The 24,571-nt window shown below is 50.2% G+C and overlaps 1 protein-coding gene across 1 annotated transcript in view; it reads right to left on the bottom strand.

The window, feature by feature from the left end:
• RFC1 (replication factor C subunit 1) overlaps positions 1–24,571 on the bottom strand; it is a 1,503,724-nt gene that overhangs the window by 974,097 nt on the left and 505,056 nt on the right. The window lies entirely within an intron of this gene.

Raw genomic sequence — 24,571 nt, 5'->3', positions numbered from 1 at the left:
ACTCCCACGATTTCTTTTTTTATTTCAGTCCCTCCCAGTCACTGTTCCCGATTCCTTCCTGGTAGAAGTAAAGCGCATACTATTAAGATTTCTATGGGCAGACAAACGAGCAAGGATCCCATACTCCACACTGATCCAACCCAAAGAGATGGGGGGCATGAGCTTTCCAGACCTGGGAGAATATTATAGAGCGTCACAACTCCGTATACTCCCGGACCACTTGTGGGAAAACCCAGAGAAACAATGGGTGGCAATAGAGAATGACATCTTTGATCCGGTCACCCTGGGAGAGTGGTTGTGGGTCCCGAGATCAGCCATGACACAAAGGATTAAACAGCACCCCATTTTGAAGGTATTATGGTCTCTTTGGCGCCCATCCCGAGCCATGCAGGGAATCACAACATGGCCCTCTCCTTTAAGTTGCATCTGGTCCCCACCTATCCAAAACTCATTGAAAGCAGTCCAGCAGTCACAGTCATGGTATGAGGCAGGTCTGAGTCGGGCGGGACAGCTTTGGAAAAATGAGGTGTTCACAACCCGGGAGGAATTACAGGCCGACTTGCAGGGCACAAGTGTCTCCCTTTTATCCTTCCTTCAGCTGCGAAGTGCCATGCATGACCCAAGGTGGGGTGACTCGTTAAAGCGCCCCTTGACACCATTCGAGCAGATTTTAAGCTCCCCCCAAACATCGAGAGGCCTGGTATCAAAATTGTACAGAGCACTAGTCACGAGGGGTCACAGTCCACGCCCACCTTCAGAAGCGAAATGGGAAACCGACCTATCCATAGAAACCCAAGGGGAGGTATGGAAAGGAATATATAGAGCGGTGTGGTCATCATCGGTCTCCATGCAATACAAAATGCACAACGTGCGATTACTGATGAGATGGCACTACACTCCCCTCCGCCTGTCCAAAATGTTCCCCGGGACATCCCCCTACTGCTGGAGGGGCTGTGGAGAGCAATGTGACTACTGGCATCAGTGGTGGGGTTGCAACAGAGTCCAAGTGTACTGGCGGGAAGTGCTGGGCTGGATTCGAGACATAGATGGGATCCCCAGAAACCCAACGCCCACACTAGTTTTGTTTGGAGTAGAGTCGGAAGATGACGAAACATATGAATCTTTAATGTACTTACCACGCAATCTTCTATTAGCAGCCCGAGTGTGCCTGACCATAAAATGGAAATCGATGGTCCTTCCATCGAAGAGAGAATGGTTAATAAAGGCCCACGCAATATACGAAATGGAAAGCCTAACGGCAGCGATAAATGAATCTCGCAGAAATATTGAAATGATTTGGTTGCCCTTCCTAGAATACTACACGACATATTGGGAGCCCACAGACTAAGAACACTTGCTTATCATCTCAGCCAAGCAAAGGAATCAGGGCAATGCCCAAAGCCTCTGGACGATTGCTTACTCCAAACCCTGTGAGGGCTTGTCCCCTTCTTGCGGTAGCAACTTGCAGAGCCCTTGCAATGCTGTAATGCCCAAAGTGGTGTTGACCTTTCGTTTAGAGTTGTGTACAAAGCGATATTGTCGAGTGGAGGGGGGGAGGGGGGAGGCAGGGGAGGGGGTGGGAGGGGAATCAGAAACACAAGACTAAAGTTCATCACCGCTTTGCACTTCTCCCCTCTCTATGTTCCTTATATATACGTTGTATGAAAATAATACAAGGGGTTTTTCTTTTTTCTTGTTGAAGTGACCAATACTGCAATGGTCTTGTTGTTGAAAATGCAAATAAAAACATGTTTTAAAAAAAAAAAAAATCTCTCTGGGAGTGTTGTCGGAATCGGAGGACGGTCATTTTCAATGAAGTCATACTCCCATACCATGAAAGTATGAGTGTATCCCACCTCTTTAGGTCACTTATTAGTGTTTCAAGGAGGGGGGGTCAAAATTTGAATTTTGTATTCTAGCTATGTCTCCTCAGTTAAGTGATCGCATTTCTTTCCAGTCTCCTGTCTAGTATCGCACTCTTATGTTAAAGACTAGATCCCAGCCTCTGTATCAGCATGACACTAGATTTTGCTATGTTGATCCTTCAGCCTCGAGAAAGTCCCAAAAATGGTGATCTGAGAAAGAACCCGTGGCGGGGGTGTAGTGTCCCTCCGAGGTACCCTAGGATATCATTTGGCAAAGAAGGGCGGAAAAGGGGAGTCTCTGCCCAGGAGTGCTGCTGTAGAGGAAGAGGAGGGGTTAATTGCTCACACCTGGCTGGTCTCTTTAAAATCTTCACACACGGCGAAGAAGGGCGGAAAAGGGTAGTCTGTGCGGGTCTGCAGGGCTGCGTGGACTGAGGGCAGTGGCTTGTCTTCAGTTCAGCGGCGACTGGAAAAGCGGCGGCCAGGGGGCCCTGCCGCAGCGGTTCACTTTGGCCGGTGAACGTGGGAGTGCACCCGAGGCGGCTCCTGAGGTCAGGTGAGGCACGGCTCTCGACTGTCGCGGGATTGCAGTTATATTGTAATCATATTCCCGCTCTTCCTGCTCCGCCCTCCCCACCCACCTAGGCTTTCCGGGAAACTCCATATTTCGGCACTGCCTGGCCCCTCTGTGTACTGTGTACTTTGGCACATTTGGCTGCATTAGCCCGAACTTCAACATTGCATCTGGCGTTGCCCCACCTGTGTGCATTTTGGCATTTACAACCCAAACCCTTTTGCAGCACTGCAAGATGGGCTGCAGGCCGTTTGATTACTAATTCCCCCATCTCTGCTCCCCGCCCCATGTCTTAGCCTGCCTTAGCCTTAGCCTCCGCCCCATGTCTTAGCCTGCCTTAGCCTCCGAAGACATTGAAGCAAGGGGACCGCCTGATTCCTGGAACCTCTTTGTGTACAGCTGTGGTAGCCACTTTGGCATTAAGGATTAAAAAAAAGTGGCAGTAACGGAGACAGTGTCGCCACAGAACTTACTCAGAACGTTGACGCTGCCAATCAAGACAACATCTTATTTGCTGCTATAACTACAGCTATACTTTTGCCCTGGTTGCTGCTTGCTGTTTGGTAATAGGAACTTGGCGGTCTCTATAGTCTGCGGCACTCTTCCACCAGGAAGCAAAAGGATAAAAGACTTCCTGCAATGCCCTTGCAGCATTAAGCCCTGGTGGTGTCAAGGGCGTTTGTTAAGCGCTGTTTGCTGCTGTTTGCCTGGGGGCTTGTGGCGGGAGACCTCCAACTACATGACCTTAAACAGGATCAAGTCTGCAGCTGTGAACGTTCTGTATGAAATACGTATGGTAAGCTTATAAACATACTGATTCTTATCTTGTGACCGGGAAACTGCAGAGGTTGTGATATCCTCTTTCATCCCGGTGTATTGCTCGCCCAGAGTGCACAGACAGTCATTAATCACCAATGCAATTGCAGAGCCAATACGTTAAACGCAGGTAGACGACGCAATGACTTACAACCACACGCACTCTTAGAAAATAATGAGCACTTATACGGCTATTTATTCAAAGCTTGGAAGCAACAAGTGATAACACAGAAATAAATCACAGAAAAGACAGAATTCAAAAGAAAATACATCACCGTGGGCGTAACTGAATCCCTCATCTCGCCAGAAGCGGCTGGAAGACCCCGATAACAGTTTAGCGACATTCAGAACACCTTGAAATGGCTGGCAGATTCGCTCCCTATGGTCCTTCAGAAACAGTGAACTTGTTCTCTACTGACCTGGAACACTCAAGGTTTTAATCACTTTCTCACTACCCTTGGATCCCTATCGCTTATTGACACCCAACCTTTTTTCCTATTCCAGGAAACTTGGCTTATGACACCGCAACTTATGGATGGATACTCTTTATTCCACTCCCCGGCCAAGAAGGTGCCTAGGGGTCGCCCGTATGATGGACTACTGGTAGGAGTGAAGAATTCTATCCCAAGTAGAAGGATAATTACCAACTATGAGGACTACATCTGTGCAATCAAAGTCATTATAGGGATGGGATATTCATGGGAAAAAATGCTCCTAGTTAACATATACAATCCCCCTGGTGCTAAACATCGAGAGTTAATACAAGAGGCATTGCATGGATTAATGGGCCAATAGAGAATGGACTCTGGTACCAACTTTATTATCCTTGCTGGTGATTTGAATTGTCATTACGGGGGCGGGGTACTGCTAATAATAATCGCTTACATCAATAAAGCATAATGGAGAATGACTTTGAGGATGCCGAGAGCGAATGTTGGCAATTCGTTAAATGTTGGGACCTTGAAATAATGAATGGTCGAACTCAAAGTGACAGACTAGGTAAGAGCATGTGGCATAAGGGTCGGTACCAAAGTACAATTGATCATATCTACACGAGCACTGAAGTGGCGTCTATGGTGCGTGATATGACAGTTGCCCAGAGTTTATGGAGCGATCACAATCCACATATTTTGAGCATGGATGATACACCCTTCATTCCTGAGACTATCTTGAGTGGAAAAATAACTATAAATCATGCAGCCAATTGCATTATCTGGCCTGACAATAATATTCTTAAGGCTAATAGGGTAATTGGCCAGTGGTACATAGATTATGAAGAAAAACTAAGATTCATGACGCCAGAAGAAATTGAAAAATGGATTGTCAGTTTCTCGTGCGAGCATGCTATGTGTAGACAACCTTTATCCCTGAAGGAATCTGCCTCCAGCTCCCCATTTGATAAGGAAATTTGCGATGCCAAACGCAAGCTCGGGGGAGATATACGGAAACTTAGTACTGCTAACTACTCCCTGAACCTAATTGTCATTAACATCATAAAATTAAAAAACTAATACTACTCTTGGCTAAAATTGTACACAAAATAAAATGTAAACTGGGCAACTGGTGTAAAACAGTAAGTGTGTTGTGTTCTAAGAATACCCGGAACATTTGGGCGATATTTGGGGGAGCAAAGGGTAATGGGAGATTGCCTATGCTGAATCCGATAGGTGCCCAGGAATGGGTGTCCTTTCTTGAGAACCGCAATGGTATCTTCGCTGGGCCGGAAGGGACTTCTGGCTGCGTCTCTCAAATAGGCCCTCCCTTCACAGTTGCAATCAATGAGTTAGTAAGTAAGATCAAGAAAGTAAAAGCATTTCGTGCACTGGGCCCCAATGGTCTTTCCAATGCAGTTATAAAAAGTAATCCTCAATTCTGGGCGAATCTAATGAAGGTATTATTTGAAAAGGTATTACTAGACGGTAGAATACCAATTACACAGCAAAGGGCCATTCTGGTCCCAGTTTTTAAAAAGGGTAACAAACTAGACCCCTCCAACTACCGTCTTTCTATGCTGGATAGTACCGGGAAAATTTTTGCCACCTGTTAAAAATCTTGCAAGTATGGGTGGATAAAACGGGGATCTTAGACCACTTTCAGAGTGGTTTTAGGACCAGTTATTCAACATCACACAATTTACTTATGGAGTTGCTCAGGAATAAGGCACTGCAACCCAATAAACCCCCGCTCTACGCCCTTTATGTCGATTTTAGGGCAGCTTTTGATACTGTCAACAGAGCTCTCCTTTGGCGTAAACTCAAATGTTGGTCTTGCCTTCCTGCTCTGGTCTACTATCTAGAGCTTTTCCATACAAACACCATGGTGCAGCTCCGTTTGGACAACGCCGGTAATTTAACACGCCAATTATACAGCTGAGGGGTGTAAAGCAGGGATGCATTACAGCTCCTCTGCTTTATAACCTCTTTGTCTCAGATGTACCCGAATATCTTCCGGAAACATGGAATTGCCCCCCCCGAAAGTGGATAGGACTCGGTGTATGATTTTGGCATACGCTGATGATGATGTGATTTTTTATCACACTTTCAGAGGACAGAAGAAAGACTCTGGCAGTATGCAGAGGTAAATGAATTGGTCATCAATCACAGTAAAACTGAAGTACTTCGGTAAAGTAGCACGCCCTTTTATGCATATAGGTACTCTCGAAATTAATTATAAGCACTCCTATAAATATCTTGGAGTAGAGTTTGATAATAGGTGGAACTATATACTCTGCATTCAAGCAAGAAAAGTCAAAGCAGCCCAACGGCTTTGATATGCAGGTTCACACAGGACCAGAGTGGCTATTCGATATGGGGTGCACAACAATTCTATATACAATGCTTTATACCTATGGTCACTTACAACCTAGAATCTTTGATCGATATGAACTTAGATTGGCTTCAACTTCTGGAGGGGAAATTTTGGAGACGCATACTAGGCCTTGCCCAATGTATACCTGTGGCAATACTGCGGCTTGAGTTAGGGATTCTTTCCCTTAAATCTGTTGTATTACGTAAGAGAGCAGGGCTATATATTAAGATCAAGAACAACCCGACTAATCCTTTATTGTGGTGTTAAAGAAGATATGGGAGTCACTAAGCAATCCAAATTGGAGAAAGACATGTCGATTTTGAGTGAGGCAAGTGGGTGGTCCCGGCGATGGGGCCAAGATAATCAGAAGATGCTTTACCATCTACAGAAGTCTATAGCTCTATGGGACTGGCAGAACAATTATGAACATTTGGCTACCTTAAAATATTACACCTTTGTGACTTATGTCCTCTATACTTTTAAAAAGAGTCAATTTTATCTTAATCTTTGCCCCTCCCCAGCGCTGAGACGTTTCATTCTGTTAATGCGTATTAACCATCTACCTACTTTAGTGACCCGTTCTCGGGGTGATGCATCTCCTGAATCTGTAAGAAGCTGCAGACTATGTGGTGCCTCATCTACTCTGGAAACTGCAAGGCATTTGTTAACTTTATGCCCTACGATGACTCATTACAATAAGCATCTCAGGACCTACGTACACAATTCGGACCACATGGGGTCTATTGAGTTTTGGTATTATTGTATCAACATACTAAATTCTAGGCTACATATTGCGTCGTTTAACATTTGGACTACTGTAGAAAAACAAATATGCACTTGAGGGTAGTAGAAAGAACTCTTAACCTCCAACTCTAATTATCAGCGTTAATATTGGGTAAATTCAGAAATGTTTACTTTGAAATTTTTAGGATGATATGTAAGTTTGAGTGATGAAATTTTAATAGACTATCTCAGTTTTAGAGTAGGACGGTGAATAGTCAGAGCTCTAGGAGTTAAATTGGGACTATAAGACAACCCCCCATTGGGTGATTCGTCTATTAGCTGTAAAATGTTTATTCTCTTCTCTGTATTGCGCCTGCCTTATTAATATTCACTATATTATTAGTTATATATGGACTTTTTATATATATATATATATATATATATATATATATGTATATGAAAGGATGTGTATTTGGTTGATTGTTGGCTGCTGTAACTAATATCTTATTCATGAGAATGTGTGTTAAATGTGTAAAGTTTTAATTTTCTTAAAACTATCACATTTAAAATAAAATAAATAAATAAAGGGAAGTGCCACCTAGAAGAGCAAACCTGGGAGGAACTTCTTCAGGCTGTACGGTCACGAGATTCCCAATAATTCTGGGAATTTGTGGCCAATGGGCCTCTCCATAACAGAATAAAAACTTGAGAAACTTGAGAACACTTTGTGCTCTGGCATGGTCCAATCAGTTTAGCACTCTATATAAAGCTCCTCCCTCTCCTAGTTATAATGGACCACGTGGTTCTCCCTTGCGCCTAACCACTAAAGAGGTAGAGTTGGCTATAAGCAAGCAACTCCCTAATCGTGCCCCCGGACCGAATGCCATTCCCGTGGATATTTTTTGTAACAAGGTGGATTTGTGGGCCCCATTATTAACTAAGTGCTTTAATGCATACTTAGAACTGGGCACCTATCCGGTAACATGGAAACAGGCAATCATTTTCCCTATTTTCAAGAAGGGTGACCCAGAGTAGCCCCCTTTCCTATCGCCCGATCTCCCTTCTGGCACTTCATTTTGGTAGAGCGGTCTTGGCACGAGTCGAACAATGGATCTCCGATTCTGGGGTACACAGAGACTCAATATGGTTTTTGTCTGGGCTTGGGAACTAGGGACCAGGCCCTGAACCTGTACCTGGGAGGGTGCTACATCAATATATGTGAGGGGTGAGCCATTATATTTGGCTTTCATGGACCTGAGCACCGCATTTGATAAAGTGGACAGGGCGATGCTCTGGGCTGTGCCTAGGGCCATGGGCTGTCCGGAGGATCTGGTCAAGGTGCTCCAAATAATACATGAAAATACATCAGCCTGCATGAGATTTGGTGACCAGGGACAGTGTACACTTTTATTATTATTATTTTTTTTTTTTTAGACCTTTTTGGGTGTTCGCCAAGGTTGTGTTGTGGCACCTGTACTATTTACCTTGTACATAAATGGCGTCTATCAGGCTCTTGTTAATTTGAACGCTGATTTTATTAGGATAGGAGGTGTCCCCCTTCCTGTCCTAGGTTATGTTGATGATATGGTTATAGTTCGTAACCCCATAGCCTTACAACACCTGCTGGATGTTTACACTCAATTCATGGCCACTCACAAGCTCTCTGTGAACTCTAAAAAATCAGCTGTTATAGCTTGCAGGAGCACGGGCATCAGACATCTTAAGATGCTGAGGATATTGAATGGTGGAGAACCTATTCCCAGGGTCACTAGCTTCGTATATTTGGGAATCTGTTTCATTGAGAATTGGTGAGTGTTTGGGCATGTGGATAAACAATGTAGGAGGATGAGACAGGTATTGGGGGGCCTGTCACGTTTTCAAAATGACTGTCTAGGACATCCACTCAACCTAATCCTCAAAGTCTACAGGGCACATACTAAAACTGCCACCAACTACAGGGCCGCACTGTGGGGCATGGAAAAGATCACAAGTATTGAAAATGTGAGAACACTTTTTTAAAATCTACTTGTGCTACCACAGTCTGCGCCAAAGTATGGCACCCATTTGGAACTTGGGTGCCCTCACATTGCTGACGAGTGGTTACTGGCCCCTGTTGCGCACTGGCTGGCATTATGGTCAAACCAGAAAGCCATTCCTTTACATAAAATCATAACAGCATTGGTGAGAAGTCCGGCTCAACTGCATTCATAAATGTATCAGTCAGTTAAACTGTGCTAGCCTCATCTGTCGTCCAACTTTTTTGACTCTGTTGTAAGGGCCCATAAGCAACTGTTCAAATCCATCCTTGAGTCAAACAGAGTCCTCTGCCTTAGGCACTCCTGCAAACAGAAGGCACATTGTTCCAACTATTGCAGACACTATTCAGCTGTATTTGTTACATAGTGATAAACCTTATGACTGTTGGGCCCACACACAAGCCCAATTTGACTGTCTATGGCTTGGGGCCCAAACTAGAAACTGGTCTCACAATGTACAATCTTTGGCTTGCCCCTGCTGTCGGTGCCCTGTGGAGGGCCTTTTGCATTTTGTGCTGTTTTGCCCAACATATACGGACTTAAGGAGGAAAACACACTTGCCTTTATTGAGGTCTGCTGGAATGTCTCAAGCTAGGCCTTACCTATGTTATCTACTCTCAGCTGCCACGCTGTCCGTGGCCTGGGGCTCTGTGGACTATTTGAGAAAGGCCTGGCACCGGAGAACCAAAACTTGACTGAACATTGAAAATCTAATGACTATTCTGGTCCCCTTTTGGTGGATATTAATTGGTGCATACACATGCACTTTCTAACTTTGTTATCCTATGTAATGTGTTTTTATGTCTGTGTTATGCATTTTTGTATTATTGTATTTTATCTTGCATCTGTTTATGGAAAATCTGTTTCCGAATAAACGTATTGATTGATTGCTATTATCTGCAAAAAGGGAAAAGGTTTAAGTTACTTACCTGTAACTATTGTTCGCCAGCATGGGTCTGGCATGGAGGATCATGAATATTCCCCGTCGTCAGGCTGGGGATCCTTGGTTAAAAAAAACGGTTTCACTTAAAAACAGTATTTCTCCTTTAAACCAATTACTGTCCTCTGGGTCATACTGCCCCCATCCAATGGCAGTCCTCTCCCCAAGTCCCCCCCCCCTAGCAACCATTTTCAGGTTTGGTAAGTACATAAAGTGGCAGGATGATCAAGAAGAGTCGCAGAGGGGCCGGAGGGAGGGTTCGCATGTGAATCTATTCCAGACCCATGCTGGAAAACAATAGTTCTCCAGCATGGGGTCTGGCATGGATTCACATGCTCATGAATATTCCCCGTCAGGCCGGGAATCCTCGGTAAAGAAAAAATCAGTATCAGTTTCGTTTCTGATCTGTCTGTCTTAGTAGTAACCAATCACTGGTCTCTGGGTCATACTGTCTCCAGCCAATGACTGCCCTCTCCCAAAGCCCCGCCTCTGGCAGCCATCCTCAGAGTTTTACCGCACGCTCAGGTGTTGGGAGTCCTCGTGTTTACCTCTCGAGCTTTTTTGCTGCGTTTCACGCTTTTTCAAAGAGATTTTCTAATTTTTCGGTCAAATAGAGCCTCAAGCTCCACCGTGTCTAGATCCGATCAACGGGGACCCATTTCGTATTTTCTACGCCCCTTAAGGGTAAAGCTTTCAAGTTTTGCTTCTTTGAGGAGTCCAGTTTCGGCGGCCTACCCGGACATGGCCCAAGAGAAAGGAAGCTCGGCGCCCGGAAAGCTGTTCAGGGTTTGCCCTGGATGCCAGCTCCAGTATGTGTGCAAGGAGGACGAGCACTCAAAATGTCTCTACTGCCTTAATGAGGACATAACGCACGTGGGAAAGGACTGTGCGTTTTGCGGGAACATGTTGGAACGGACCATCAAGGACCGACACCTTCGTCTCTCCAACTGGCTGGAAGGAAAGAGCCCGTCAGGTGAGAAGAAGAAGTCCGAGCGGTCTTCTAAGTCCTGTGAGGGCACCCCGGCGACGGGGGTCCAACAGAAGGCAAAGATTCCGCGGGCACCGGGAGCGCCGACCGGTCAGGCTCCGCAGCTACCAGGCAGGACACATCCTCTCCAGCGTCATCAACTACGAGCCAACGCTCTGGCACAGGGAAGAGGAAGGCCGAGAACCCGGCAAAGCTTCTGGAGAGGCCCCAGTCGATCTCAAAGGATACAGCCGAGGGGGACCGAGGTGGTGACCTTCCCCCCACAAGGTGACGGCCACAGGCCCGCAGAAGGTGGTGAAGGCCTTGATTCACCCGGCCAAGGCCTCCATCGAGGAAGTCGCGGCGAACCTGGCGCAGCCTGAGAAGGCTACACCAGTGGAGGCGACCTCAGGGCCTGGAGTTTCCCTGCCACCGCAGAGGGAAGCCTCTTTCAGGCCCATCGAGAAGACCCCCGTGAAGACCCCGGCGGAAAAAGAGGGGGGGAGCCGGTGGCCATTGTGGACACTGACACAGCCTCTGAGGAGGAACTGGTTGAAGTCTTGGAGGGCCTCGACGAGGGCGTCAAAGAGGCCCGGTCTCACGGGAGGGATCCCGACGAAGGGGACGACGAGAGCGACGGCGAGGTTCCTAGTCAACCGTCACGCCCGTCGCTTCCGGAGCCGCAGGACAACTCGGCGGCCATTTTGTTGGAAATACAATCCTTATGTTCGGAGATAAGGACGAGATTGCCCCTACCACCGACGGAGGAGCCGGAGCCAGGACCGATGGAGGAGCCAGACACAGGCCCATCGGGAAGTCCCCCAAACAAGAGAAGACGGACCCATCCGGCCCCGCCTTTTCAGCCCTCGCGGCCTGCTCAGTCTTTGCCCACGTCCCCCGTACCTGGGGATGACACGGGAACGGACACGGCCACGACGGGACGGAGCTCCCATCGCCTCCAGCCCGGGCCTCCTCGCCCGACGAGATTGGGTCTTTCCACGCTATGATCGCCAGGGCATCTGAGCTTTTTCAGCTCTGCCCCGAAGAGAAGGAATGTTTCCTTTACTAACGGCGCAAGGCCAAGAGGAAGACAATCCTCGCCGTGCCTCTGCTGGATGACATCTGGGACGAGGGTATCACGCTTCTCAAGAACCAGTCTACGACGCTTGCAAAGAGGGATCGGTACGAGAAGAAGTACCAGGTCCCCTAAGTGGCACCCTTGTGTCTTAGGGCGCAACCGACCCCTGACTCGGTCGTCTCAGCGGAGGACAAGAAGAAAGCGGGGGGGGCATCGGCCTCAACTTCCCTGCCAGACGGCGAAGGAAAGAAGCTGGATGAAATGGGACGAGTTATCTTGTTGGCGGCAACAACGATTAAGGCGGCCAACGCCCTCGCGATCGTGACCCGTTACGACAGAGTTATGGTACAAGATCGCCCCCCCTGTTGGACTTCCTACCGGACGACAAGAGGGCTGAGGCCCTGGAGATCTTGCAGGAAGGTGAGGTGGCGTCGGACCACGCCATAACGGTGGCAATGGACATTGACGACACCGGTTTCCGCCAGCTAGGCAACAGCGTTTGCCTCAGACGACGAGGGTGGCTCAAGGCGACGGATTTTCACCAGGACATACAAGCCAAGGTTTTGGACATGCCGTTCGATGGGAACAACCTGTTTGGGAAAACAGTTGGATGAGTCCCTCCAAGCCATCGAGGTGGACACAGACGGCTAAGGCCCTAGGAGTTCCCCAGCAACGCGGCTGTCCTTTCGGAGCTCTGGAGGCAAGCAGGGTGCCTCCAAGGGATTCGGCGGTGGCTCCTCTATGTACCGCCAAGCGGCCTGTTCCTCGTCGCAGGAAGCCTATAGCGGACGAGGCAAGTCGGGTGGATCCCACCGTCGTCGCCAGTGAGGCCAAGGCGACAAGGCGTCCTCCAAGCAAGATTGAACCAACCGTGGCGTCGGGCCCCCACCGAAGCACCCTGGTGGGAGGCCGGCTGGCGAAGTTCGTCAGCGTGTGGGAGTCCATCTCCACCGACCGTTGGGTGCTGGACGCTCTGGCCCAGGGGCACGCCCTAGAGTTTCTAAAAAAGTGCCCCGCATTCCTCCCGTGGCCAGGAAAGAAAACCACGTCCCTCAACTACTGTTGGAGGTAAGGGCGATGCTCAAGAAAGGTGCCATCGAGCACGTCCCAAAGAGGCTCTGGGGCTCCGGAGTATACTCAAGGTACTTCCTCGTGAAAAAGAAGACAGGAAGGTGGCGACCCATCCTAGACCTGCGACGACTGAACAAGTACATCAAAGCACAGAAGTTCCAGATGGTCACCCTCCAGCACGTGCTGGGACAGCTGGAGGAGGGCGATTTCCTGCCGTCGTTGGATTTGGAGGATGCATACTTTCACATTCCAATTCTAAAAGGACACCGGAAGTTCCTCAGGTTCGTGGTCCAAGGGCGGCACTACCAGTTCAAGGCCCTCCCGTTCAGATTGAAGTCGGCACCCAGAGTTTTCACCAAGTGCCTCGCTCCAGTGGCGGCGCGGCTGCAGGGGATCCACGTCTACCCCTACCTGGACGATTGGCTCATCCGCGCAAGGACAAGGGAGCTCGCCGTAGAACACACAGCGAAGACTTTCCAGCTGCTCACGGACCTGGGGTTCTCCATCAACTTCCCCAAGTCCCACCTGGTCCCCTTCCAAGTCGCACTGTTTCTGGGAGCTAAGCTCGACACAGTGGCGCGTCTGGACTCCCCGTCGGAGGAAAGGACAAAGGCCATCCTAGGCAAGGTGCAGCATCTGCTGGCCACGGACGTGGCCAGAGTGAGGTCCATCAAGTCCCTCCTCGGGATGATGTCCTCTTGCATTTATCTCGTGCCCCTGTGCAGGCTTCAGATGCACCCTCTGCAGGAGTTCCTCGACGCCCACTAGATTCAAGCGACGGGCAGCTTCAAGGACAGGATCCGTCTAAACGAGACCTTCCCATGAGCGATCCAGTTGTGGGGAACCTGCACTCATCTAGCGGTGGGGACAGACTTTCAGACCCCGGCCCACCAGACGACGGTGACGACGGATGCCTCCCTGGAGGGGTGGGGAGCGCACACCGGAGATCTTCACGCGAGAGGCCTTTGGCTCCCAGAGAAGCCGCCGCTCCACATCAACATCCTGAAGCTCCGGGCAGTGTTCTGGGCACTCAGGTCCTTTCTCCGTCCCTCAAGGGCAAGGTGGTGAGGATCTTCACCGACACCACCACCACAATGTTCTACATCCGGAAGCAGGGCAAAACCAGATCCACGGCCCTATCCAAGGAAGCCCAGGACCTGTGGCATTGGGCCGTTGCTCAAGGGATGTTTCTGGTGCCGTTTCATCTGGCAGGGAGAAAAAACACCATCGCCGACTCACTCAGCAGAGCGCTGCACTCGTGCCATGAGTGGGAACTACGCCAGGATCAAGTGGACCGACTCTTTCAGCGATGGGGCAAACCCCAAATCGACCTGTTCGCGACTGCGACGAACTCCAAGTGCCAGAGGTTCGCCAGCAGGTTTCTCCAACCGAGGAGCATGGACAATGCCTTCTCGTTCCCCTGGGACGGCCTGTTCCTATATGCGTTTCCTCCGTTGCCGCTCCGACTCATCAACTAGCTCAAGAGGTCCCGGTGCAGAATGATCCTCGTCGCAGATCTGGTTCCCAGACCTTCTGGACTTGTCAGCGTCCCCACCAGTCAAGCTATCGACGGACGCAGATCTTCTCTCCAGAGAAGGAGGCGTAATTCTTCATCACGACCCAGAGCCGCTGAACTTGCAGGCCTGGCTCCTGCAGCACTAGAGTTTGGAGGATAAGATATCCCGGTTGACTGCAGAGAGGTTCTTGTTAAGGCCAGGGCGTCCTCAACTCTCAAGTGCTACGGACATAAGTGGAAGAGGTTCTCTATCTGGTGCCGTGCACAAAAGGTTAACCCTCTGCGGATTATGGCCCCTCAAGTATTGCCGTACCTTCTGTCGCTAGCCAAAGCTGGACCTTTTCATGATTCAATCAAGATGCACCTGGCAGCGATTTCCCGATACACCAGGACTTCAGAGCGGTCATCCCTGTGGTCTCATCGCCTGGTTAAGGAATTTATGAAGGGACTGTTTCCATCATTCCCGCCGGTGAAGGCGCCAGCCCCAGCGTGGGAGCTCAACATGGTGCTGACCAGGCTCATGGGTCCGCCATTCGAGCCATTGCATTCGGCCCCGTTGAAGTTTCTGTCATGGAAAACAGCGTTCCTGGTGACCATCACCTCCACACGACACGTGGGAGAGATCCAGGCACTATCCTGCAAGCCTCCATACCTGACCCTTCACGATACGAGGGTAGTGCCGAGGACGCACCCTTCCTTCATGCCCAAGGTGTCGTTGGAACTTCCATCTTAACGAGCCCTTGGTGTTACCAGTCTTTTTCCCCCGTCGCCTTCATCGCCGGCCTAGAGGACTTTGCACTCGCTGGATGTAGCTAGAGCGCTGAAGTTCTACGTGGACCGAACAAAGTTTTCGGAGGACATCACAGCTGTTTGTGAACTTTGGACCTGTGAACCAAGGGAAGGCTCTCTCGAAGGCTTCCATTTCCAGATGGCTCTCCGGCTGCATCATGCACTGGTATCGGTTGGCAAATAGACCGTTGCCCGGTCGTCCGAGAGCCCATTCGACCAGAGCAGTCGCTGCTACAACGGCGTTCTTGTCTGGTGTGCCCCTGCTGGACATCTGCAGGGCTGCTATGTGGAGGTCAACGCACACCTTCACGAGATTCTACTGCGTCGACCGAGATGCCAAGGAGGAGTCCAGGGTCGGCCAAGAAGTGCTGCGCAACCTGTTCGCTTAAGGTGAGCCTGGTGAGGAGGTAAGAAATGCTTAATGTTGAGTTTTAATGTAATGCTTAATATTGAGCCTTTGCCACCTCCCGTGGTTGTGCATGTATGTATTCCTATATTCATGAGCATGTGAATCCATGCCAGACCCCATGCTGGAGAAGGAACAAATTACTTACCTGTAACTGTTCTCCAGCATGGGTCTGGCATGGATTCACATGCGAACCCTCCCTCCTACCCCTCTGCGGCTCTTCACTTGGTCATACTGCCACTTTACATGCAACAAAATCTGAGGATAGCTGCCAGAGGCGGGGCTTAGGGAGAGGGCAGTCATTGGCTGGGGGCAGTATGACCCAGAGACCAGTGATTGGTTACTACTAAGCAAGACAGATCAGAAACGAAACTGATACCGATTTTTTCTTTACCAAGGACTCCCGGCCTGACGACTGGGAATATTCATGAGCATGTGAATCCATGCCAGACCCATGCTGGAGAACAATTATTACAGGTAAGTAACTTGTTCCTTACAGGTATGCAACTTAAACCTTCTCCACCATAGGGTCTGGCATGGATTCACATGCTCATGAATAACGAACATATAGCAGTATAACATTACACAACCAGGGGAGGTGGCAAGGCTCAACAGGAGCAATTAGCTCTTACCTCTGGAACAGACTCACCTCGGGCAAACAGGTTGCGTAGCACTGCTTGGACGACTCTGGACTCCTCCCTGGAATCTCTGTCGACGCAGTATAACTTCGTGAAGGTGTGCGTGGACCTCCATATAGCAGCTCTGCAGATGACCAGCAGGGGCACACCAGACAATAACGCTGTTGTTGCAGCGATCGCTCTGGTGGAGTGGGCTCTCGGATGGCCGGGCAACGGTTGGTTTACCAGCCAATAACAGTGTGTGATGCAGCCGGAGAGCCACCTTGAAACGAAAGCCTTGGACAAGGCCTTTCCATGGGTCACAGGACCAGAGTTAAACAATTATGAAGTCTTCTGAAAACTCTGTGTATGTCACGTAGAACTTCAAGGCACGAGCAACGTCCAGCGAGTGAAAGGACCTTTCCGCCAGAGACATAGGTTTTTGGGGGAAAAAAACAGGTAAGCCCAAATGCTTGATGAGGCGGAATTCCGACGGTACATTCGGCACGAACAGTACCACCCTTGATTTGTGTAAAGTCTGATGCGGTTGCTTGCAGGAGAGGGCCTGGATCTCACCTACACGTCTGGCTGAGGTGATGGCCACAAGGAATGCAGCTTTCCACAAAAGAAACTTGAATGGGGCCTGCTGCATAGGCTTGATGGGGGCCCGGATGAGCCTCGTCAGAACCACATTGAGTTGCCATGTCAGGACAGGAGCCTTCACCGGCGGGAAAGATCGGAAAGGTCCTTTCAAAAAAATCCCTGACGAGTCGGAGACCACAGTGAGGATCTTCCTGGGGATCTGGTGTAGCGGGAGAGAGCCGCCAGATGCACCTTGACGGAGGCGTGCGCCAGACCCGCTTTTGCCAGGGATAGCAAGTATGGAAGGCTCAGTGGAACTGTGACCCTCAAGGGGGTAATCTTCTGAGACCGGCACCAAGTAGCAAAGCGCTTCCACTTATGGCCGTAGCATTTTAAAGTCGACGACACTCTGGTGAGGCCCTCCCTGCAGACCACTGGCAACTGATAACCTCCAAATTCCAAGGCTGCTGGAGCCAAGCCTTAAGGTTCCGCGATCCTGGGTCGTGATGAAGGATTGCGCCTCCCTCTCTGGTGAGAAGAACCGGAACCACCGGCAACTTGACTGGCTGTGACGCCGACAGGCTGAGATGGTCCGGATACCAAATGTGCCTCAGCCACACCAGGGCGATGAGTATCATCTTGCATTGACAGTGTGTTGATGACTCGTAGCAGGAGCGGGAAAAGAGGAAACGCGTACAGAAACAGCTGTTCCCACGGGAAGGAGATTGCGTCCCCCAGGCTCCTCACTGGTATAATCTGCTGGCAAACTTCTGGCAATTGGAGTTCACCACTGTCGCAAAATGATCAATCTGGGGTCTTCCCTACTTGTAGAACAGGCGGGCCACCTGATCTTGACGCAGCTCTCACTCATGGCAGGAGCGCAGTTACATGCTGAGCGAGTCTGCGATGGTGTTCTTGACTCCCGCCAGAGGAAGAGGAACATCCCCTGTCCGACGGCCCTGTGCCACAATTTCTGCACTTCCCTGGAGAGCAACGGGGATCGGGTGCCTCCCTGCTTCCTGATGTAGAACATGGTGGGGGTATTGTCCGTGAAGATCCTCACACCTTGCCTTTCAGATGGCAGGAACAACTTGAGGGCCCAGAACACTGCCTGTAGCTTCAGGATATTGATATGTAGATCCTTCTCCAGCGGCCACCGGCCTCTGGTGTGTAGACGTCCGGTGTGCGCTCCCCAATCTTCCAAGGAGGTGTCCCTGGTGACAGTCTCCTGGTATGGGGGAGATTTTGAAATCCCATGCCCTTGGCGATGTTGGAGCAAACGCCCCACCGGGACTCTTTGTTGAGAGAGATCTTGTACGTGAAGTTTCCGGACACCTGTATCCAGTGGGCGTCTAGGAATTCCTGTAGGGTTTGCATCTGCAACCTGCAGAGACGGACGAAGTAGATGCAGGACAACATCATGCCCAGTAACGACTTGATGGCCCGCACTGTGGCCATCTTTGCTGACGACAGTCGTTGCACCTTTCCTTGAATGGCTGCTAGCCTCTCCTCCAAGGGTGATACCAGGCAAGATACAGTTTTGAGTCTGGCGCCGAGGAAGAGCACGTTCTGCAATGGCGTTAAGCCGCACTTCAGATAGTTGACGGAGAATCCCAGATCTGTCAACAGTCGAATGGTCACCTTTTTGTGTTCGTCGGCCAGCTCCAGAGAGTGGGCGTGTATTCAGCCTGTCATCCAGGTACGGGTTCACGTGGATGCCCTGTAGACGTAGATGGGCTGCCACTGGTGCTAGGCATTTTGCAAACACTCTTATGGCCGACTTCAAGTCAGATGGCAGGGCCTTTAACTTGTAGTGCTGTCCCTGTACCACAAAGAGTAGACATTGTCGATGTTTTTTGTGAAAGGGGACGTGGAAATAGGCGCCCTCCAGGTCCAGCAACATCAAGCAGTCTCCTTTTTCCAGTTGGCCGTGCACGTGTTGCAACACGACCATCCTGAATTTTTGGGACTTAAGGTATTTGTTCAGACATCGTAGGTCTAGAATGGGCCTCCGGCACCCTGTCTTCTTTCTGACTAGAAAGTATCTGGAATAGACTCTGGAGCACCAGAGCCATTTGGATACTAATTCTATCGTCCCTTTTCATAGCATGGCTTGTACCTTTTCCAGAAGCAGAGGGATGTGCTGCTCCTGACAGGGAACCATCCGGATCCACGGACAACTGTGTGGAACTCCAAGGTGCGTCCTTGGGCGAGAGCGTCCAGCACCCATCTGTCGGTGGTGATCTTTCTCCACTCGCTGACTAAACTCATCAGCCGGCCTCCCACCAGGGGCAAAGCGCGAGGGCCCAACGTCCTGGCCGGTTCAGGCTTGCCTGGGCACCGGCGTCCTGCCCTGCGGGCGACTGCCACGCTGTCCTCCGCTAACGCAGGCCTGGGAGCGGCCTCTGTAGGCTTCTTGCATTGAGGATCAGCAAGGCTATCTGTACGACGTGGAGAACCCTTTTGAAGACCTGCTCAACTTTCCCCTGGAGAAGCGAAAAGACGACTAGCAGTGCTGCTGGAGAGTGCCGAACAAATGGGCCGTCTCCGTATCCGTCTTGATGGCCTGGAGAGACTCGTCCATGGCCTTCCCAAACAGATGTTCTGCGTCTAAGGGCATGTCTTGGACCTTCACTTGGACCTCCTGATGGAAATGAGTGGCTTTCATCCATCCCCGTCGACAAAGGCAGACACCGTTCCCCACCTGCCGGAACCCTGTGCCAGCGACGTCCAATGCCACTGTGATGGCGTGATCTGATGCCTCTTCTCCCTTCCTGGAAGAGAGCGAGAGCTTCCACCTTCTTATCGTCGGGGAGGAACTCCAAGATCAGTCCTAGCTTGTACCACAAAACCCTGTCGTACCTGGCCAGGATCACCAGTGCGTTAGCCGCCTTGATTGTGGACGCTGCGGTGTAAATCACCTTCTTCCCCATGGAGTCCATCCTTTTCCAGTCGCTGTCTGGAGGGACTGAAGAGGATGAGGACTGGTTAGCCAACAGTTTCCTCGCAGCTGCCGAATACCATCGAGTCCGGCGATGGTTGCTACCTCAGGCACTTTGGTGCAGACTACGGCATCCTATTTTTGTCTCAGCCTATCCCGCTTGGCTGGAGCTATGCAAGGGCTCTTCATGAGGGCCAGGCCCTCCTCCCAAACATCGTCTAGAAAAGGCACCGCTATGATAGCCTTCCTCTTGGCCTTGCGCCTTTGATAAAAGAAGCTCTGCTTCTTGGTTTCCTCGGGTAACAGCTGGAATAGCTTGGAGGTCCTGGCAATCAGAGTGGAACGACCCCACCTCATCCGGTGGCGACACCCTATGTGGAGCATCAAAATGCAGCGATTCGCCGTCTGCTGCAACTTTGTCATCATGCCTTGTCGTGGCCATACACATTCGTGTACCTGTGTCTGCTGGGGACCGATGTGGCGGAGGAGGTTGATTCGGGGGGTGTCAGATGACGCTTCCTTTTCTTCTGTGGAGGCTGATCAGGGACCACAGTTACAGGAGCCGAAGGCATTCTCATCTGGTTTTCTGACACCAACGTGTATAGAGTCGATAAAATATCCAAGGAAATGTACCACGGTTTAGAAGGCAGAACAGGAAAACGTAAAACAAGGCTCTGCGCCATCATCGCTGTTGTCCTCCTCGTCCATGTCCCCCAAGGACTGTACAAAAAGACTCCTGATCTTTGTTTTCCATGGATGAAACCTCCATAGCTTCGGCGTCGGCCTGCCTACTCACCACATGCCCCTTTTTCCACCCTGAGGGTCTTGAACCGGGGCCTGAGCCAGTTTCACCCCTTCTGGCGTGCCTGCAGACTTTTCCAAAGTCACTGCGGTGATGTCACGCCGGTTGGGGGGGGGGGGCACTTTCTGAGTCATGGGAGCTACCCCCCATAGGATCAGCGCCCTTAGCTCCTGTGGTAGCGGTAGTCGTTGACGAGATGCCAATAAGAACTTTGCCTGTGCCGGTTGAGCCTGGCTGGGCTGTGTGGCCTTCTCCATCAGTGGCTTCTCGGATTTCTCCCGTAGTTTAGCCGGAGTAGATAACTTCCTCTTCAAAGAGGAGCTTGACGGTATGCTGGCAAAGGAGGCAGAAGCTTATGCTGATAGTGCCCTATCCACTTTGGGACCTGCTTCAGCAGCAAATCCGGTGGACTCGAACTTGCAGATCTTGGTCTTAACATGGGCCCCCATGGATGAAGCACCCTCAATGGACTTAGAAGAGTCCTGGACAAGGCATGACTCTGCTCGGAGCACAGGTCAGAGGCCTTGTTCGTGTTAAGCCATGCCACCAGCCAAGTATGCCTGTCCTACGTCGTTTTCTTGGAGAAACCGAGGCATATCTCACACTCTGCTTCCTTGTGTTCGGGATGCAGGCAGTAGAGGCACTGTAGGTGCTTGTTCTCTACAAACACATTCCGTTGCCCGCATCTGGTGCAGTGCCTGAAGAGGGGCCTTCCCTCCTTGTCCTCAGCCAATGCCGTCCCTATGGCATTAGCTTGCTGCAAATGCAGCCCCGAGAGGACGTAGCACAGATTGCCAAAAGACTCAAGGACTTTGTCCTCCTTGGACAGACAAGTGGAAGTGGCTCCAGACAAAGAATATGGTTTAGAATAGAGAGGCTGCAGCCTCCACTGTAGAGAGGCTGGAGGTGGGAGGCCAGGTGGACTGACTCCCCATCCACCAGCCTGAACCTACTGTCCAATTTCTTGTTAATCTGGGCGTAGGCCTTGGGCTTCTCCCAGGCCTCCCCCCCCCCCCAACCTGCAGGACATCCTTCTAGAGCAGAATACCTGAACGGCTTGTAGTGCGCTTGCCGTAAACCTCTTCTAGCACTCCCCTGGCTGGGGGACCCCCCCCAACAACTCAGCAAGGCCCTGAAAGCAGTCATGAAAGGCCTTAACAGATGCCAAAAGTTTGTCATCCTGAGCAGCAGCAGCATCACCTTCCACCCCAACCCCCCACTTTTCCAGATGGAGGGAAGTCCGGGCCCTGGGACACGGGTGCTGCGAAGGGGAGGCGTTGGTGGTTGAGGAGGAGGGGGGACTGGATAACTGGTAGGGCCTGGACCAGAGGAGGGACAGGCAAAGGAACTGGTAGAGCCAGAGGAACTAGCGGAGGGCCCAGAGGTGGAGGCCTAGGAGGCACGACCTGTGGGATAACGCATGAGGAGTAGGAAGCGCTCAAAGTAGCGGTCCTCCCAAGCTTCCAGATCTCGAGGGGGCTGACCCTCAGTGGCACTGGGCCCCCATTCCTGATCGAAGCGCTGAGGCAACTGAGGTGTGTAGCCGTAACGCTACGATGGGAATATGTACCCCTGCGGCGACCAACCGCCTGTACCATAAAGTCTGCTGCCATTTCCCAAGAAAATGGGACTGGAAGCTTCTTGCATGGCCGACTCAATGGGCAAAAGACCGGGCAGGCCCTGAGCCAAATCCAAGATGGCCGCCGTTCTAGCCAGCTCTGCCACATGCCACCTGCTTATCCGCCATCTTGGGGTTTTGCGGCACGCCCTTGGAGGGAGGGCGCAAAGGCCCTGTGCAGGCACAGACATGGGAGGACACGCCTTGGCCCTTGAACCTGAAGCAGAAGCGTCAATCTCTTAGACAGCTCCGTTAGGCCTTCAGCCCTCAGCCGGCTGGCCAGTAGTCTAATAGACTCACAACCTCTGAGGTGGATTCGGTAGGCTGTCTCCCTCAGGAACAGAGCTGGTAGTCGTGCTGAATCATGTTAAGGACGGCCTCTTGGTGGTTGAACGCGACGATCCCTTGCCCACTGGGGCCCAAGAGGAGGACATACTTGAACACCCCTCTGTGGGCCACTTGGTAGAGTCTGAGTCGATAGCCTCAGCGGCCTTGTGTCTTCCAGAATCCAAGGTACCCTAGCCAGTCGAATCCACAGGAAGTTGTCTTGGCGCTGAGGAGCCGTACTAAACCAAAGGCCTACCTTTTCTTGCCGTGGGGTCCTGGAAACAAACTCTTTCAGATGACCAGGAAGAGAAGTGTGGAAGATCCCCCCCCTCCAACGTGACAAACGATTCTACAACACCAGATGACAGAGCACTGCAAGATGCGCACGCATGTCAGCAGTGGTCGGGCCCCAAGCACAAGAGTGTGCATGGGGGTCCGAGGCCAGGAATCCTTCTGCAGCTGACATGCATCAGGGGAGGCGAAGGCACCGAAGGGAGGAAAAGTAGATTGGAAAAAAAAAACAACAGGGAACAAGCGGAAAGTTAAAAAGACTCTGCCCCTAGCTGTCAAGTCTGACACTGTCAGAGCGGAAAAGGGACCGAGGTGAGGCGCCGGAGTTCAGGGCCTTCAGGGGCCTTCCCACACCCCTGCACGCTGGACTAAATTTAAAAAGGTACCGTTAACATTCCCATGTTGGGGGGACAACCCACAAGGATGGAGGAAAGGGGACGGGACGTACGAGTACACACCCACCTTTTGGAAATATAAATTTGTGTGGACATTTCCACTGCTTAGTTTGAGATTACACAGCCTGAGAGCAAGAACAAACAAAACTGGACAAACTCATCAACAAATCAATGTCGGCTACGAACATGTAGGGTAAGGCTAACCAAACTGAAAATGCTGAACAATACAAGGTAAAGTCTTGAAGGCAAAGTTTTTTGAAAACAGACCAGAAAATTGACTTACAAGGAAGGTGGAGCTTCCCATTACAAAATAGAGCAGCGGTGCAGCATAGTTGACGCAAAAAAAATTGGGACTGCTGGAGAAGGATCTGCGTACACTGCCTACCTATGCTGTTATTCTGATTGGTTACAATTCTTTTGTCAAAGAGAAAAACAAAAACCTATTATCAAGGTGAAAGAGTCTGATATGCCATTTACAATACAACCTTTCTTTTTTTATATATATTCTTTGTTCATTTTTCAGCAAAAGAATAACTAAGTCAAATACAAAGATCAATCAAAAGAGAACAATGGAGGTAACAGAGTATCAACAAGTCAACCATTAAATATATACACAAAAAAGGGGGGTGTACGGATGGAAGGATGAGCATATTAAATAAATCGTTAAAAGTACCCTACCTATGATCATACCTATCCTGCTGCTGTTTGATTTGAAAAGACACTATCTCCCTGTTTGAAAGAAGCAACAAACTATACAGCCAATCATCAATAGTAGGTCGCACGTCACTCTTCCAAAGCCACAAGATGTGCTCTTAGCCATCAAGAGGCCTCTATATACCCAAAAGAGCTCATCAGCAGACAGATCAGTAGGAGCAGGGGACAGACCTAACAAATAAATCAGCAGCGTACGAGACAGGGGAAAGCCCCAGTACAAGATATATATGCTGAAAAACCTAATTCCAGAACGGTCGGACCTTCTGGCATTGCCGGAACATGTGCAAGGTAGTACCTACATCTCTTACAGTTACAACAGAAGTTATCTTGGGTCAACTTACAGGACCACATTTTTCATGGGGGCCAATATATATAATGGGTAATCATCTACTTTTGCATGTACCGCGGATCCAAGTCAATTTTAAACCTGCTGGTTACTGCGCATACTCGATTACATTCAATATCAGACATGTTATAACCGAGAGATCTGAATCCCAATTATTCGTACCGTCCTGAGATACCAAATTGAATCCATAAGGAGTGAAGTTTATAGAGTAGGGAGGCAGAAAGCGACATACTCCTAGACAAATGTTAAGCCATGGGCAAACCATGCGCACTGGCATTTGGGGGGAGAAAATTACAAATCAAAAAGATCCCTCAAAGCATAACAACGGTGCCTTTCAGACTGTCGAAGT

The sequence above is a fragment of the Ambystoma mexicanum genome, chromosome 6q (assembly GCF_040938575.1).
Source record: "Ambystoma mexicanum isolate Mex_15411 chromosome 6q, UKY_AmexF1_1, whole genome shotgun sequence".
Taxonomy (NCBI): Eukaryota; Metazoa; Chordata; class Amphibia; order Caudata; family Ambystomatidae; genus Ambystoma; species Ambystoma mexicanum.
This window is presented reverse-complemented; position numbering and strand designations above follow the sequence as displayed.